Genomic DNA, 12,766 nt, shown 5'->3' on the forward strand with positions numbered 1-12,766 from the left:
TTTGCATTTCTCTCTTCCTCACATCCTTCTTTCTTCTAATATAACCATTTGTTGTTTCTCTTTTGTTCATTTTTCGTTTGTTCACTCTCTTTTATTTGTTTGCTTTTTTCATTCAGTCTTTCACTCTTAAAAATAAAGGTGCTTAAAAGTCAAAGTCAAAAGTCATTCAGTCAAATGTTCTTTGAGAACCATCTCTTTCTTACCTTTTTATAATCTGAAGAAACTTCTTTTACCACAAAGAACCTTTTGTGAAACAGAAAGGTTCTTCAGATGTTAAAGGTTCTTTATGGAACCATTTAGACAAAAAAGATTCTTCTATGGCATTGTGAAGCACCTTTTATTCTATCAATATTCTTTATTTTTCATTCTTTTGTTTTTGTTCACTTCCCTTAATCTGTTTGCTTCTTTTTTTATCCATTCATTGCCTTTCTTCCGTTTTTTCTTTCTTCCATTCACTCTTCCTTCCAGCTCTTTTTCCCCACTCTCTATTTCTGTCTGTTCCTCAAGAAACATCTTGAGCAAACCCCTAGTGGTTCCCTTCGCTCTTCTCATGGTCACAGGATGTTTTGTAGCCCTCCTTTCTACTGCACTCACACTTAGCTAACAACAGAACATTAAGTGTTCCCCTGGTGATTTCGCACAAGAGCTCGCTGACTATTGCGTGTCTATATTAAACCGCTGAACACGAGCACAAGAGGGCTGCACTAAACTGTTCGGTTTAGAAATCAATCCTAATTTGCCTCTAATTGCTTGCAGGTAATAGTAGCACTTTGAATGCTACTTACCCACAAAAGCTGGCTGCAAATCTGTTTATACCCATACACAACGCAGTCCCCTACAGGAACAGATACCATTATATCCAGGGGAAATGTTTCCGAAACAACTCCGAATCTCCCTCTGACTGCAGAAGAGGGATAAGGAGACTACACTGTCACGCACTGCTGGGCGTTGCCAAGGCAAGGATAAAAGTTGAAGTGGAGGAACTCTTCAGTTGTCATAGCGACAGGCTCTTTGGCTGGCCTGCCAGGCTTGGACGGAGCATCGGACACCTGGTCAATCCGTAGAAGCAGAACTGAGCTAGCGGCCTCTGTAAGCAACAAATTGTACAATGAAATGTGGTACTGAACAGACATATACTGCACATAAATATATAAATAAATGAATATTTATAAATATATATATATATATATATATATATGAGAAAATATATATATGAATACAGATATATACAATACTCCAACTCCCGGGAACTGGATGAAGCTGTATTACATGTCAGACATACAGTGGACTTTTCTCTGGTTCATTTGAGGTTTACCGTTTATTTATCTATTTTTACATTGTTTATTTTACGTGTGTGTCATATTGATATAGTGTATGGATGACAATGGTGGCATTTATTGTGGTTTTCTGACATCTGACAAAAAAAATTCTGAATAAATTAGAAGGAAAGCACTGAGTTTGGCTCCCGAGCTCAGAGGGCTAAAGTGACTGTTGTCTCAGGTCTCGTCTTGTTTTGACTGCTGATTGACAGAGGGGATGACATGAGCACGACATGAAAGTCTATGTTATCGCTCTATTTGCATACTTGTAGTCAGTGCCCATGGCAAGAAGCGGGGAAAACAGGAGGCAATGGTCCACAGGGACAAGGAGAAAGAGATGGAATGAGATGACAGAATTACTGAAACACTGGAATTATACAATAAATTGCGCTTAAACAGTGTCACCCTGAACTCAAAACGTCAACTGCTACAAAGTTTCTCGTACTTCGCTTTCTTTCATGGACATAATTGGCATTAAATCTGTCCGGGCTCACAATTAAACCTGACATTTCACAGCATGCAAATGAGCTTAAATGATGCTGTCGTAAAGCAGATCGATTACAACGTCATCTCTGACAGCGGCTTCAGCTCCCCCTTCTGTTCTTTTTGTCATTAGATATATTATTTCACGTCCATAACAGCCCTCCGCTCTTTCTCTCTCTTTCCTCTCATCTCCCAATCCGGCCTCTTGCGCAGCCTGCCTGAGGATAACCTTGGAGAGAGTGATGAAACCGCTCTAATTTGGGCTGTGTGCTCCTGCTCAACCCAACGTTAATAACATAACTCAAAACAAACCAGCGGTGGCGCCCCACAGCACATCACACAAAAAGCGAGAACAGAACAGATATAAAAAAGACTGACAAAAAAAGTGAAATATAAGTGGAGATAAACACGTTTAAGAGGGCAGGAGTACAACAAATACAGGAGGTGAATAAACAGGACATTCTCACTCCCACGCTTGGTCAGGACCTCTTGGCATCAATTTTGGATGCCCCTTTAGCGCCATTTTTTGACGCACATGGGTAATTTATACTTTAATTGGAGCACCTAACCCCACCCCACCCACTTTTGAACAATATACAACATGCAGCATGCAAATATTAGTACAGTATTTGTTGCAAAAACTGACCATAAACAAGCAGTAGAAAAGCATTACAAACAATCTTTATGTATATCAAGTCTTTGTCTATATCTTTATGCGAAGAAGAGAATAAAACATAAGGTTTTAATCACTGGAAAATGATCCCTCTCCATTAAAGCGCTCACATCTCATTCAAAAAGATACTCCTGTAGCATGGCACAATTGTCAAGTTGGGCTACGTTAAAGGGGTCATCGGATGCAAAACTAACTTTTACATGTTGTTTGAACATTAATGTGCCATTGTGTCGACTGGTGCAGGGAAGACAAGAATGTCTCAGATTGAGCGATTGAGGTGTTCAGTTGTTGGATGTAATAATGAACATAGCAGTCGTCATTTACTCCTGACATCTGAGCCGCTGAAGAGGATAATGTTACTTTAGTTTTTAAAAGGAAAGCACAGATCCCGACCTACATATGTGTCAATGTTCGTGCAAATCATTCGTGATGCAGCTTCACCCACAGCAGAAGTGAGTATAAGGGTTTTTTATGCATCTTTGCAAATGGCCTTTAAACGCAGCTAAATGCGGCTAAACACAGCTAAATGTGGCTAAAGTAAACATTACGGCTCGTAATCCCAGGCAGAGAGGGGCGGGGCAAGCAGAGCTCATTTGCATTTAAAGGGACCTTGCAATAAAATGAGCTGATACTTTGCAGAGCTGATTTTGACAAGGTAAAATGGTGTTTTTTTACACTACTATTGAGATTTTTTAACCAAAGTATATTATAGACTTTTCATTAAGACCCTAAAGAATATGAACTTGTGGAAAATGGGCATCCGATAACCCCTTTAACACTGTTGCCATGGGCTGTTTTTTATGTCCGCGGGTTGAAGCGACCCCAATACTGGAATGCAAATTTTACCAGGGGAATCAGGCCACTCAGGGGGGACTACTCAAATTTTTTTGAGTAGCAATTGGGCGGGTTTTGTTGTGAAAATCTGGCAACCCTGCAGTACAGCATGAGCTTTACGGTGTGTTTCCCCTGGCACATAGCAAGCGCAGCATTTTTTTTTATTATTAATTCCTATGGAAGTTGAGCTTAAACGCTCATGGTGCATTATGGGATTGAAAACGTTCCCTTAACTTTATGCAAATCTCGAGCGAAAAACGCCAGGTCACAACCAAACGCTGGAAAAAGTAGGCAAGGCAAGATTTTGATGTATGTTTCCGAATGTTTGCGGAACTGGTGAATTACTGAGCTGAAATCAAATATAATAAAAGTCATGCAAATGTAAATGCTCTTTGCATGCTTTCATTATATGCTACGGACGCCCTAGATGGTGCCAATAAAGCGTTTAGCTGTTAAAAGAAGAAGATGAAACTCAAACAGGGTGTAAACATTGCTTTCAGAGGCATGCTCTGTCCTAAATTTGACATGCCCCAAAGCAGTGGCTCTGAGGATTTGGCTCTGTAGTGGAAACACACCATTACGGCGGACGGAGACGGCGATTATGCATATTGACCAAGGATTTCTTATTTAAAGGAAAGGAAAGGACATGACTTGTGGCCAAGTATGGTGAGCCATACTCAGAATTTGTGCTCTGCATTTAACCCATCCAAGTGCACACACACAGTAGTGAACACACACACACACACACACACACACACACACACACACCGTGAACACACACCCGGAGCAGTGGGCAGCCATATTGCTGCGGTGCCCAGGGAGCAGTTGGGGGTTTGGAGCTTCGCTCAAGGGTCTCACCTCAGTCGTAGTATTGGAGAGAGCGCTGGTAATTCACTCCCCCCACCGACAATCCCTGCCAGACCTGAGATTCTAACCATTAGGCCATGACTGCCCCTAAAAAACCAATGGAGGACCCTGCATGTCGAAAGATGATGCTAAAGGGTACCCTGTGCGCCAAAAAGTGATGCCAAAAGGATCCTGACCACGCGTCAATATGTGAGTTGGGAGTGAGAACGTGTTGCAACAAAAAAAGAGAGTGGGCTATTGAACATAGTATATTTCTAAAAGATCTACACAATCATTAATTAACAGACTGCTACTGCAACTCTATGAATGATCCGCCTTCAGAAACTAAATTTGATGTAATAAAACCTTGTTTCTGGTCACTTCCGATTCGACAGGCATCATTCATAAACATCTACTGAAGAAGCCTGATCAATAAACCATTATTAAAATGCAATCATTCATCAACCGTTCAAGTTTAAAAGCAGCCATACAGAATTTCTAAAGCAGAGGCTTTGCATTATTATTTATTTCTGTCTTATCATTATTATTCAGTTTCTATTGATGTTTTTTTCCTTATCTTAGCAAAACTTTTTAGTGCCTTAAGTTGGCTTTAAGTTGTTATTCCTTACGATCTTGTTTTCTCTTGTTCTGGAGGTCACAAAAGCCATTTCTAAGTGCAATATAAAAGCTGCTTCATGTCTGTCAGTGATAAACCACTTCAAATTCAGTGTCTGACACTTGAGAAGGAGGCTACAACTTTATCATTGCAGACACTATAGTGACCCTGAACAAGTGGTCAGTTTTACAGCCAGACTGAGGCATCGACTAAACAACTGAGGCACCGACTAGAAAAATCAAGAAAATCAAACTGTATATGCATACATTTAATATTTTTTTTTTCAAGCAACATATAACACAGTAATTTCATCATGTTTCATCAATTAATATTCTCGAGCAAAGCTGATATGTTTTATAACTTAAAAAAGCTGTCTGCTGTGCCACTAGAGAAATGTACTAGGCTTTTAAGAAACTGATAATGATTTTGAAGTTCATCTAGAAACATTAACAACTTTGACATTTAAATAAATAATACCACAAGGCATACAACCTGCCCATGCAGCATGAAGCAAAACACCCAACACTTCTTTTGGGAGTTTTAATAAACACGCCGTGAGGTGTGAAATCAGGAATAACACTACATCCTCCGGAGTGCACCGAGAGGAAGCCCACGACAACAATTACAGGCAGGCCTTGTTTATGATACAAGGCATGTGTGAGAAGCACTTCCAGACGATCATAACAAAGATGCTCAGTAAACTAAAACATTAGTACTCATTATTATGCACACATTTGTTGGATGGTAGGTTGAGAACGACACACAGAGGATGATAATGGTTGGTACGTCCAGTACATAATGGAATCTTCCAGGTTAAAAGTTAGGCCCTATTGACAGCATATGTGGAATCACGCTGTTAACAACAGACAGAAGTTGGCTTGTTCCTTGTATAAATAAAAACTTGATTTGTTCAAACATAAACAAAAAAGCTAAATAAAGGCACATTCACACCAAGCACGATAACTATAACGATAAAATATAGTTATAAAATCATTCTAATTTTAAAAGAACAGCACAGTCCATACCACAGCTATAATGATAACAGTATATAGAGGAATCACTTTCAACCAGCAGCGTGCAGTGGTGTGCCAATGAGTTGGCAAAGTCCTCACATAAAATAATAATAATAATAATTTAACTAAAGTAAATTTATGTTCCAGTCACATTTTCTTGGTTAAATAAACATTACACTACCAGAACAAAAATCTATATTGTATTTTTACACGACTTTCACAAAAACATGACTCCCGATAAAAGAGCTAAAAGATGAGTGATTAAGAAACAAGCTAAATGGCATGCTTGCCATTGCGTTTTTACCTCACGTTCACTTTTATTCATACTATCAGGTAGGTTTAGGTGTAGTGGAGATGGTAATTTATTTTATAACATCACGGAGCATTAGAGTTATAGTGCCACTCAATGGACATTTCAAGTCAGAACTGCGCTGCGGTGATACGTACAAAACCAACCTCACATTAAATGTACCATTTACGTTTGTACGTTTATCTCTAACACTCTTTTAGTGCCACTCAGAGAACATTTCACATCAAATATGTCACGGAACGTACATGGTGGAACGTATTTCGTATCTAGCGAAAAAGTACCCACAGTGTTTGTCATGAGATCAGGTTGGTAAAATTACAATTAAAGTAAGTCACTTTAAAGTTACTATGCAGACCAATAAACATTAAAATACACTGTTTTAAAATCATAATCAGAAGACAAATATTATTCATGTTGGCATGAGACAGAATTATTTACTGACCTTGAATGTGTAGAACTCTATCTTCACTTAGCATTTGATAATGCATAACCACATTTTTCATTCCACCTAAAAAAATATATAAAGTGCTGCCAACTCAGAAAGTTTGACTTAAATAATTAAATAATGATTTCAAACAATAAACAGGTTTTAATGAATAATTCACTGAAGTGTGTAGGCTTTAAAGTTCTGCTTTCATACCTTCTAGAATCATTGGCCCAGTAAGAATTTTTCAGTTTGGAGGGATCTGTGTTACAGTCTGGGACATGTGATAAACTTACCCTGGACCACAAAACCAGTCATAAGGGTCATTTTATTAAATTGAGATTTACTGAATAAATAAGCTTTTCATTGTTGTATGGTTTGTTAGGATAGGACAATATTTGGTCGAGATACAACTATTTGAAAATCTGGAATCTAAAATATTGAGAAAATCACCTTTAAAGTTGTCCAAATGAAGTTCTTAGCAATACATATAATTACTAATCAAATATTAAGTTTTGATATACACTATATTGCCAAAAGTATTCGCTCACCTGCCTTGACTCGCATATGAACTTAAGTGACATCCCATTCCTAATCCATAGGGTTCAATATGACGTTGGTCCACCCTTTGCAGCTATAACAGCTTCAACTCTTCTGGGGAGGCTGTCCACAAGGTTTAGGAGTGTGTTTATGGGAATTTTTGAGCATTCTTCCAGAAGTGCATTTGTGAGGTCACACACTGATGTTGGACGAGAAGGCCTGGCTCTCAGTCTCCGCTCTAATTCATCCCAAAGGTGTTCTATTGGGTTGAGGTCAGGACTCTGTGCAGGCCACTCAAGTTTATCCACACCAGTCATCCATGTCTTTATGGACCTTTGTGCACTGGTGCACAGTCGTGTTGGAAGAGGAAGGGGCCAGCTCCAAACTGTTCCCACAAAGTTGGGAGCATGGAATTATCCAAAATGTCTTGTTATGCTGAAGCATTCAGAGTTCCTTTCACTGGACCTAAGGGACCAAGCCCAGCTCCTGAAAAAACAACCCCACACCATAACCCCCCCTCCACCAAACTTTACACTTGGCACAATGCAGTCAGACAAGTACCGTTCTCCTGGGAACCGCCAAACCCAGACTTGTCCATCAGATTGCCAGATGGAGAAGCTCAATTCGTCACTCCAGAGAATGCTTTGCATTGCACTTGGTGATGTATGGCTTGGATGCAGCTGCTCGGCCATGGAAACCCATCCATGAAGCTCTCTGCACACTGTTCTTGAGCTAATCTGAAGGTCACATGAAGTTTGGAGGTCTGTAGCGATTGACTCTGCAGAAAGTTGGTGACCTCTTCGCACTATGCGCCTCAGCATCCGCTGACCCCACTCCGTCAGTTTACGTGGCTGAGTTGCTGTTGTTCTCAAACGCTTCCACGTTCTTATAATACAGCTGAAAGTTGACTGTGGAATATTTATTTCATGACTGGACTTGCTGCACAGGTGGCATCCTATCACAGTTCCACGCTGGAATTCACTGAGCTCCTGAGAGCGACCCATTCTTTCACAAATGTTTGCAAAAACAGTCTGCATGCCTAGGTGCTTGATTTTATACACCTGTGGCCATGGAAGTGATTGGAACACCTGATTCTGATTATTTGGATGGGTGAGTGAATACTTTTGGCAAAAATATTTACGGCAGGAAATTTACAAAATATCTTTATGGAACATGATCTTTACTTAATATCCTAATGATTTTTGGCATAAAAGAAAAATCTGTAATTTTGACACATACAGTGTATTTTTATTTCTTAAAATGGATATTTCACTCAAAAATGAAAATTCTGTCAATCACTCACCCTCAAGTTGCCCCAAACCTGTATGAGTTTCTTTCCTGCTGAGCACAAAAGAAGATATTTTGAAGAATGATGGTAACCACAATGGTAAAGTAGCCATTTCCTTCCATAGCATTTTCTTCCATACTATGAAAACCAATGGCTATTGTAAATTGTTACCGGAATATGTTATTTTGTGTTCAGGAGAAAAAAAGAAACTCATACAGGTTTGGGGCAACTTATTAACTATCCTGTTTATATAAGACCATGCCACAAGCTAGTAAGTGCTAATATTTGTAAGTATTCCGATGAAAACTACAGACTAGTCTAGTTATTAATTGTGACCTGATGGAATAGATTGATAAATCTGGCATTAACAGCCAACGCAGAATCCAGCACTGGTGGGCCGAGTGCTAGTTTTCCTCTGCCATGAGCTGTTGGCCTGATTTTCATAACGAATCATCAATATTGATGTTTCTCTCTAGTTTCTGATCCAACCTGAAGGATCCACAGAAAGGCTCCCGAATACTCGGCATCAAACGAAAAGCAGTCCAATGCAGAAAAAAAAAGAAAGACGGAGAGAGTGAGCAAGAGAGAGGATGAGTAGGAAGACGAAGACCTCCATGTCTACGCAAACCAATTAGGAGAGTGGTTACCTGGAAACCAAAAGAGTCCAGAGGCTAGTCATTAGCATAGCTCTGCTCATCAAATTCAAATATGTGTGAATGTTTTTTTTTCTGTCTTGTTCTTTCGGTAATAATATTTTGCCTCAGAATTGAGAGCAGACCCCGAAACCTCGAGCACAAACATTTCAGAAGGGTTTCCATGTATGGGCATTTTAATAGCTTCTCCAGATCGCCGTGAAAGTGCCGAGACAGGGATAGGTGACTGTGACGTCAACAACAGAGATTAGCACAGCCTGGGCTTACAAAGATAAAGTCACTAGCACACAATCCAACTGCTACTCAAAACCCTTCCTTGATACTCAATATTTACACACACCAGAAGATCGAGAAAGAGAGAGCGAAAGCACAAGCTATGTTTTAGCTGGCCAGAAAGTGGAATGGAAGGAGAGGAAGACCAAAGACTTGATGAAAAAATATGAGAGGCCAAGAGAGAGAGAGAGAGAGAGAGAGAGAGAGAGAGAGAGAGAGAGAGAGAGAGAGAGAGAGAGAGAGAGAGAGAGAGAGAGAGAGAGAGAGAGAGAGAGAGAGAGAGAGAGAGAGAGAGAGAGAGAGAGAGAGAGAGAGAGAGAAAATGAAAGAGCATCTGCGAGGCTGTTAGGAATAAAAGAAGAGAAACAGCCCCGGGGGCCAGAATAAGATGACATGAATAAACTAATCATTGTAATTTAATTAGAATAATCTCTCACAGACCTTGCAAAATCAAATTAATGGCTGGATTATACAGTGTGGGTACAATATCCCATTGCTCTGAAAACTCGACTTCTCAATGGATGTAATAGGATGAATCAAATTGTAATGATGAACATTTTAATCTTGCCGTCAAAAGATCTGAAACCACTTCAAACCTAAAAAAACTGCGCAAGTCTTTTAACAGATGGTTCAGAGCTGTTTCTTCCAGCAGCCTTGTTATAGGATCATTTCTAATTTTACTTTTTTTTTTTTAAGAAATGGTGTGGTTTCTTGGTAGAAACATAGATTGAAATTATATAGCTAATTTGAGAGAAGCTTGACTGACTCCTCAAAGGTTTTATTCTTTTTTTTCTTTTTTTTGTCTTACAGCAAATGTGTCTTTGTCTCGGCTGTGTTACACTACCTTTCACCTTGAATCAATGACTTGGTCTGTTTTTAATGATCTGGCTTGACAAAATCTCCTCCAGAGACTACAGAGGAAGTCGACCAAACACATAACAAAGCCTTGAACAATTCCTGTATCCAACTTGGAAACTTTTAAATAACTAGGGGCTTATTTTGGTGTTGGTCCAGATGCTGAAAAGTCAAAAAATGAAATCACTGTATTATAAATAAATAAATAAATTAATTAATAACTAAATTAAGCAATGATTACAGTGATTTTACAACATAGTGGGTGTTTCTTGGGCATGATTCTTATTGGATTGCCTAAAATCCCTAAAATGGTAAAAATCATTGTAAATCCCAGCAGTAATGATCAAAAGTAGTAACATTTATTATTATTTTTATAACTTATAATATAAAACTAATAACCCTTTTTAACCAGGAAATAGTTCACTAGCATATCTTTACAGCTGCCAAATTACTTAAGGATAGTTCAACCAAAAAAAGATGAAAAGTTTGTCATTAATTGCTCACCCTCATGTGTTTCCAAATCCATTAGACCTTCGTTCATTTTCAGAACACAAATTAAGATATTTTTGATGAAACCCAAGAGCCTTCTGACCCTGCTTTGACAGCAATGCAAGTGAAATGTTCAACAGCCAGAAAGGTAGTAAGAATATCGATAAAATAGTCCATGTGACATCAGTGCTACAACCTTAATTTTATTAAGCTATGAGATAGGGTGACCATACACCCTCTATTTGAACCTAAAAAAATCTGGCTGGGATTTCTAATTGCCCAAAATGTCCGGGATTTGGCTTTTGCTTTCTATAGTCGCCATTCATTGTGTGCATTTTTGTATTAAAGCACATCAGGGAGTCGCTATAAATATGCAGAGTATATGCAGCTTGTATTGGAAGTAGGGTTGCCAAATCTGCATTTTTTTCCTTGAATTGAGCTAATTTTAAACTGTTGCGGTGTGTTGATTTTCTCCAGTGGGTTAAATGTTTGAAATATTGCAGAAATTACATTTGACTGAAATGCTTGTATTGAAACATTTAGCATTCTACCTGTGATAAAACTGTGGTAGATACACTATATTGCCAAAAGTATTCGCTCACCAATCCAAATAATCGGAATCAGGTGTTCTAATCACTTCCATGGCCACAGGTGTATAAAATCAAGCACCTAGGCATGCAGACTGTTTTTACAAACATTTGTGAAAGAATGAGTGAATTCCAGCGTGGAACTGTGATAGGATGCCAGTCGTGAAATTTCCTCGCTCCTAAATATTCCACAGTCAACTGCCAGCTGTATTATAAGAACGTGGAAGCCTTTGGGAACGACAGCAACTCAGCCACGAAGTGGTAGGCCACGTAAACTGACGGAGCGGGGTCAGCGGATGCTGAGGTGCATAGCACAAAGAGGTCGGCAACTTTCTGCAGAGTCAATCGCTACAGACCTCAAAACTTCATGTGGCCTTCAGATTAGCTCAAGAACAGTGTGCAGAGAGCTTCATGGATGGGTTTCCATGGCCGAGCAGCTGCATCCCAGCCATACATCACCAAGTGCAATGCAAAGCACACCGCCACTGGACTCTAGAGCAGTGGAGACGGGTTCTCTGGAGTGACGTTCTCCGGAGTACTTCTCCATCTGGCAATCTGGGCCCGTATTCACAAAACATCTTAAGGCTAAAAGTAGCTCATAACTTGCCGATTTAGGAGAAAAACTTAAAAATAATGGGCGTGTCAGTCCTAAATTTAGGACTCATAAGTTTTTGCTCTAAGAGTGTTTCACAAAGCGTTTAGCGCTAAAACTAGCTCCTAAATCTGTGCAATGTAAAGACTGATTTTAAATCAGTGATTTTTAAAGCTCTTTTGGCTGAACAGGTACGCCTGTACAAACATCTCTATAATCCATCAATGCGTGACCATATATAGAACCACTATTGGAAAGGACGAAAACTTTTGCAAAAAAGTTTGTGAAACTGTACATTTTAACACTGTTGTGTTGGTTTTACTGTTGAAGCCTGCTGCAATAAAAATATTTTCTCATAATTGCTTTTGTTAGTGTTTCACATTACTTATTTTCATAGGCGTAATTCACGGGTGGGATGAGTGGGACACTTTTTGCAAAGCTCGATATTGTCCCACCACTTTTTTGAACATCTCGCAGCACGGACGTATCTAATGCTAATGAAACATTCCTTTCTGTTAAATAAGGTGCTGACGCTGGAATCTGTAGTTTTTTTCTTCTGAAATCATGCTTAATGTTCGTTGCGATGTTAATTAGCGACGCAACTTTCTCAATGCGGCTCGTGCTCAGTGTTCACATGTGAGCACTTCATTCCCTCGCTTATGACTCATTGCGGTTAAAAATCAAAACAAAATAAACACAAATGTGTCTCTGATATAGGATCACTGATAAACATACTTAATTTTATTAAGGGATGAAAAATTTGTGTGACGGTGGATTAGATCCGAAACCCTCTGACTCATCTAACGAACATTCTACCACTAGACTATTGGATACTACTACTAGTTGTTGCATATATATGGATTTATTCACTGCAACATTTATCTCGAGGCTAATAACATATTATTAAAGTACATGTAAGAATAAAATTATCATGTTAAAAACTAGTTTAATATCAGTACATTTTGTACACA

The sequence above is a fragment of the Garra rufa genome, chromosome 1 (genome assembly GCF_049309525.1).
Source record: "Garra rufa chromosome 1, GarRuf1.0, whole genome shotgun sequence".
NCBI classification, from domain to species: domain Eukaryota; kingdom Metazoa; phylum Chordata; class Actinopteri; order Cypriniformes; family Cyprinidae; genus Garra; species Garra rufa.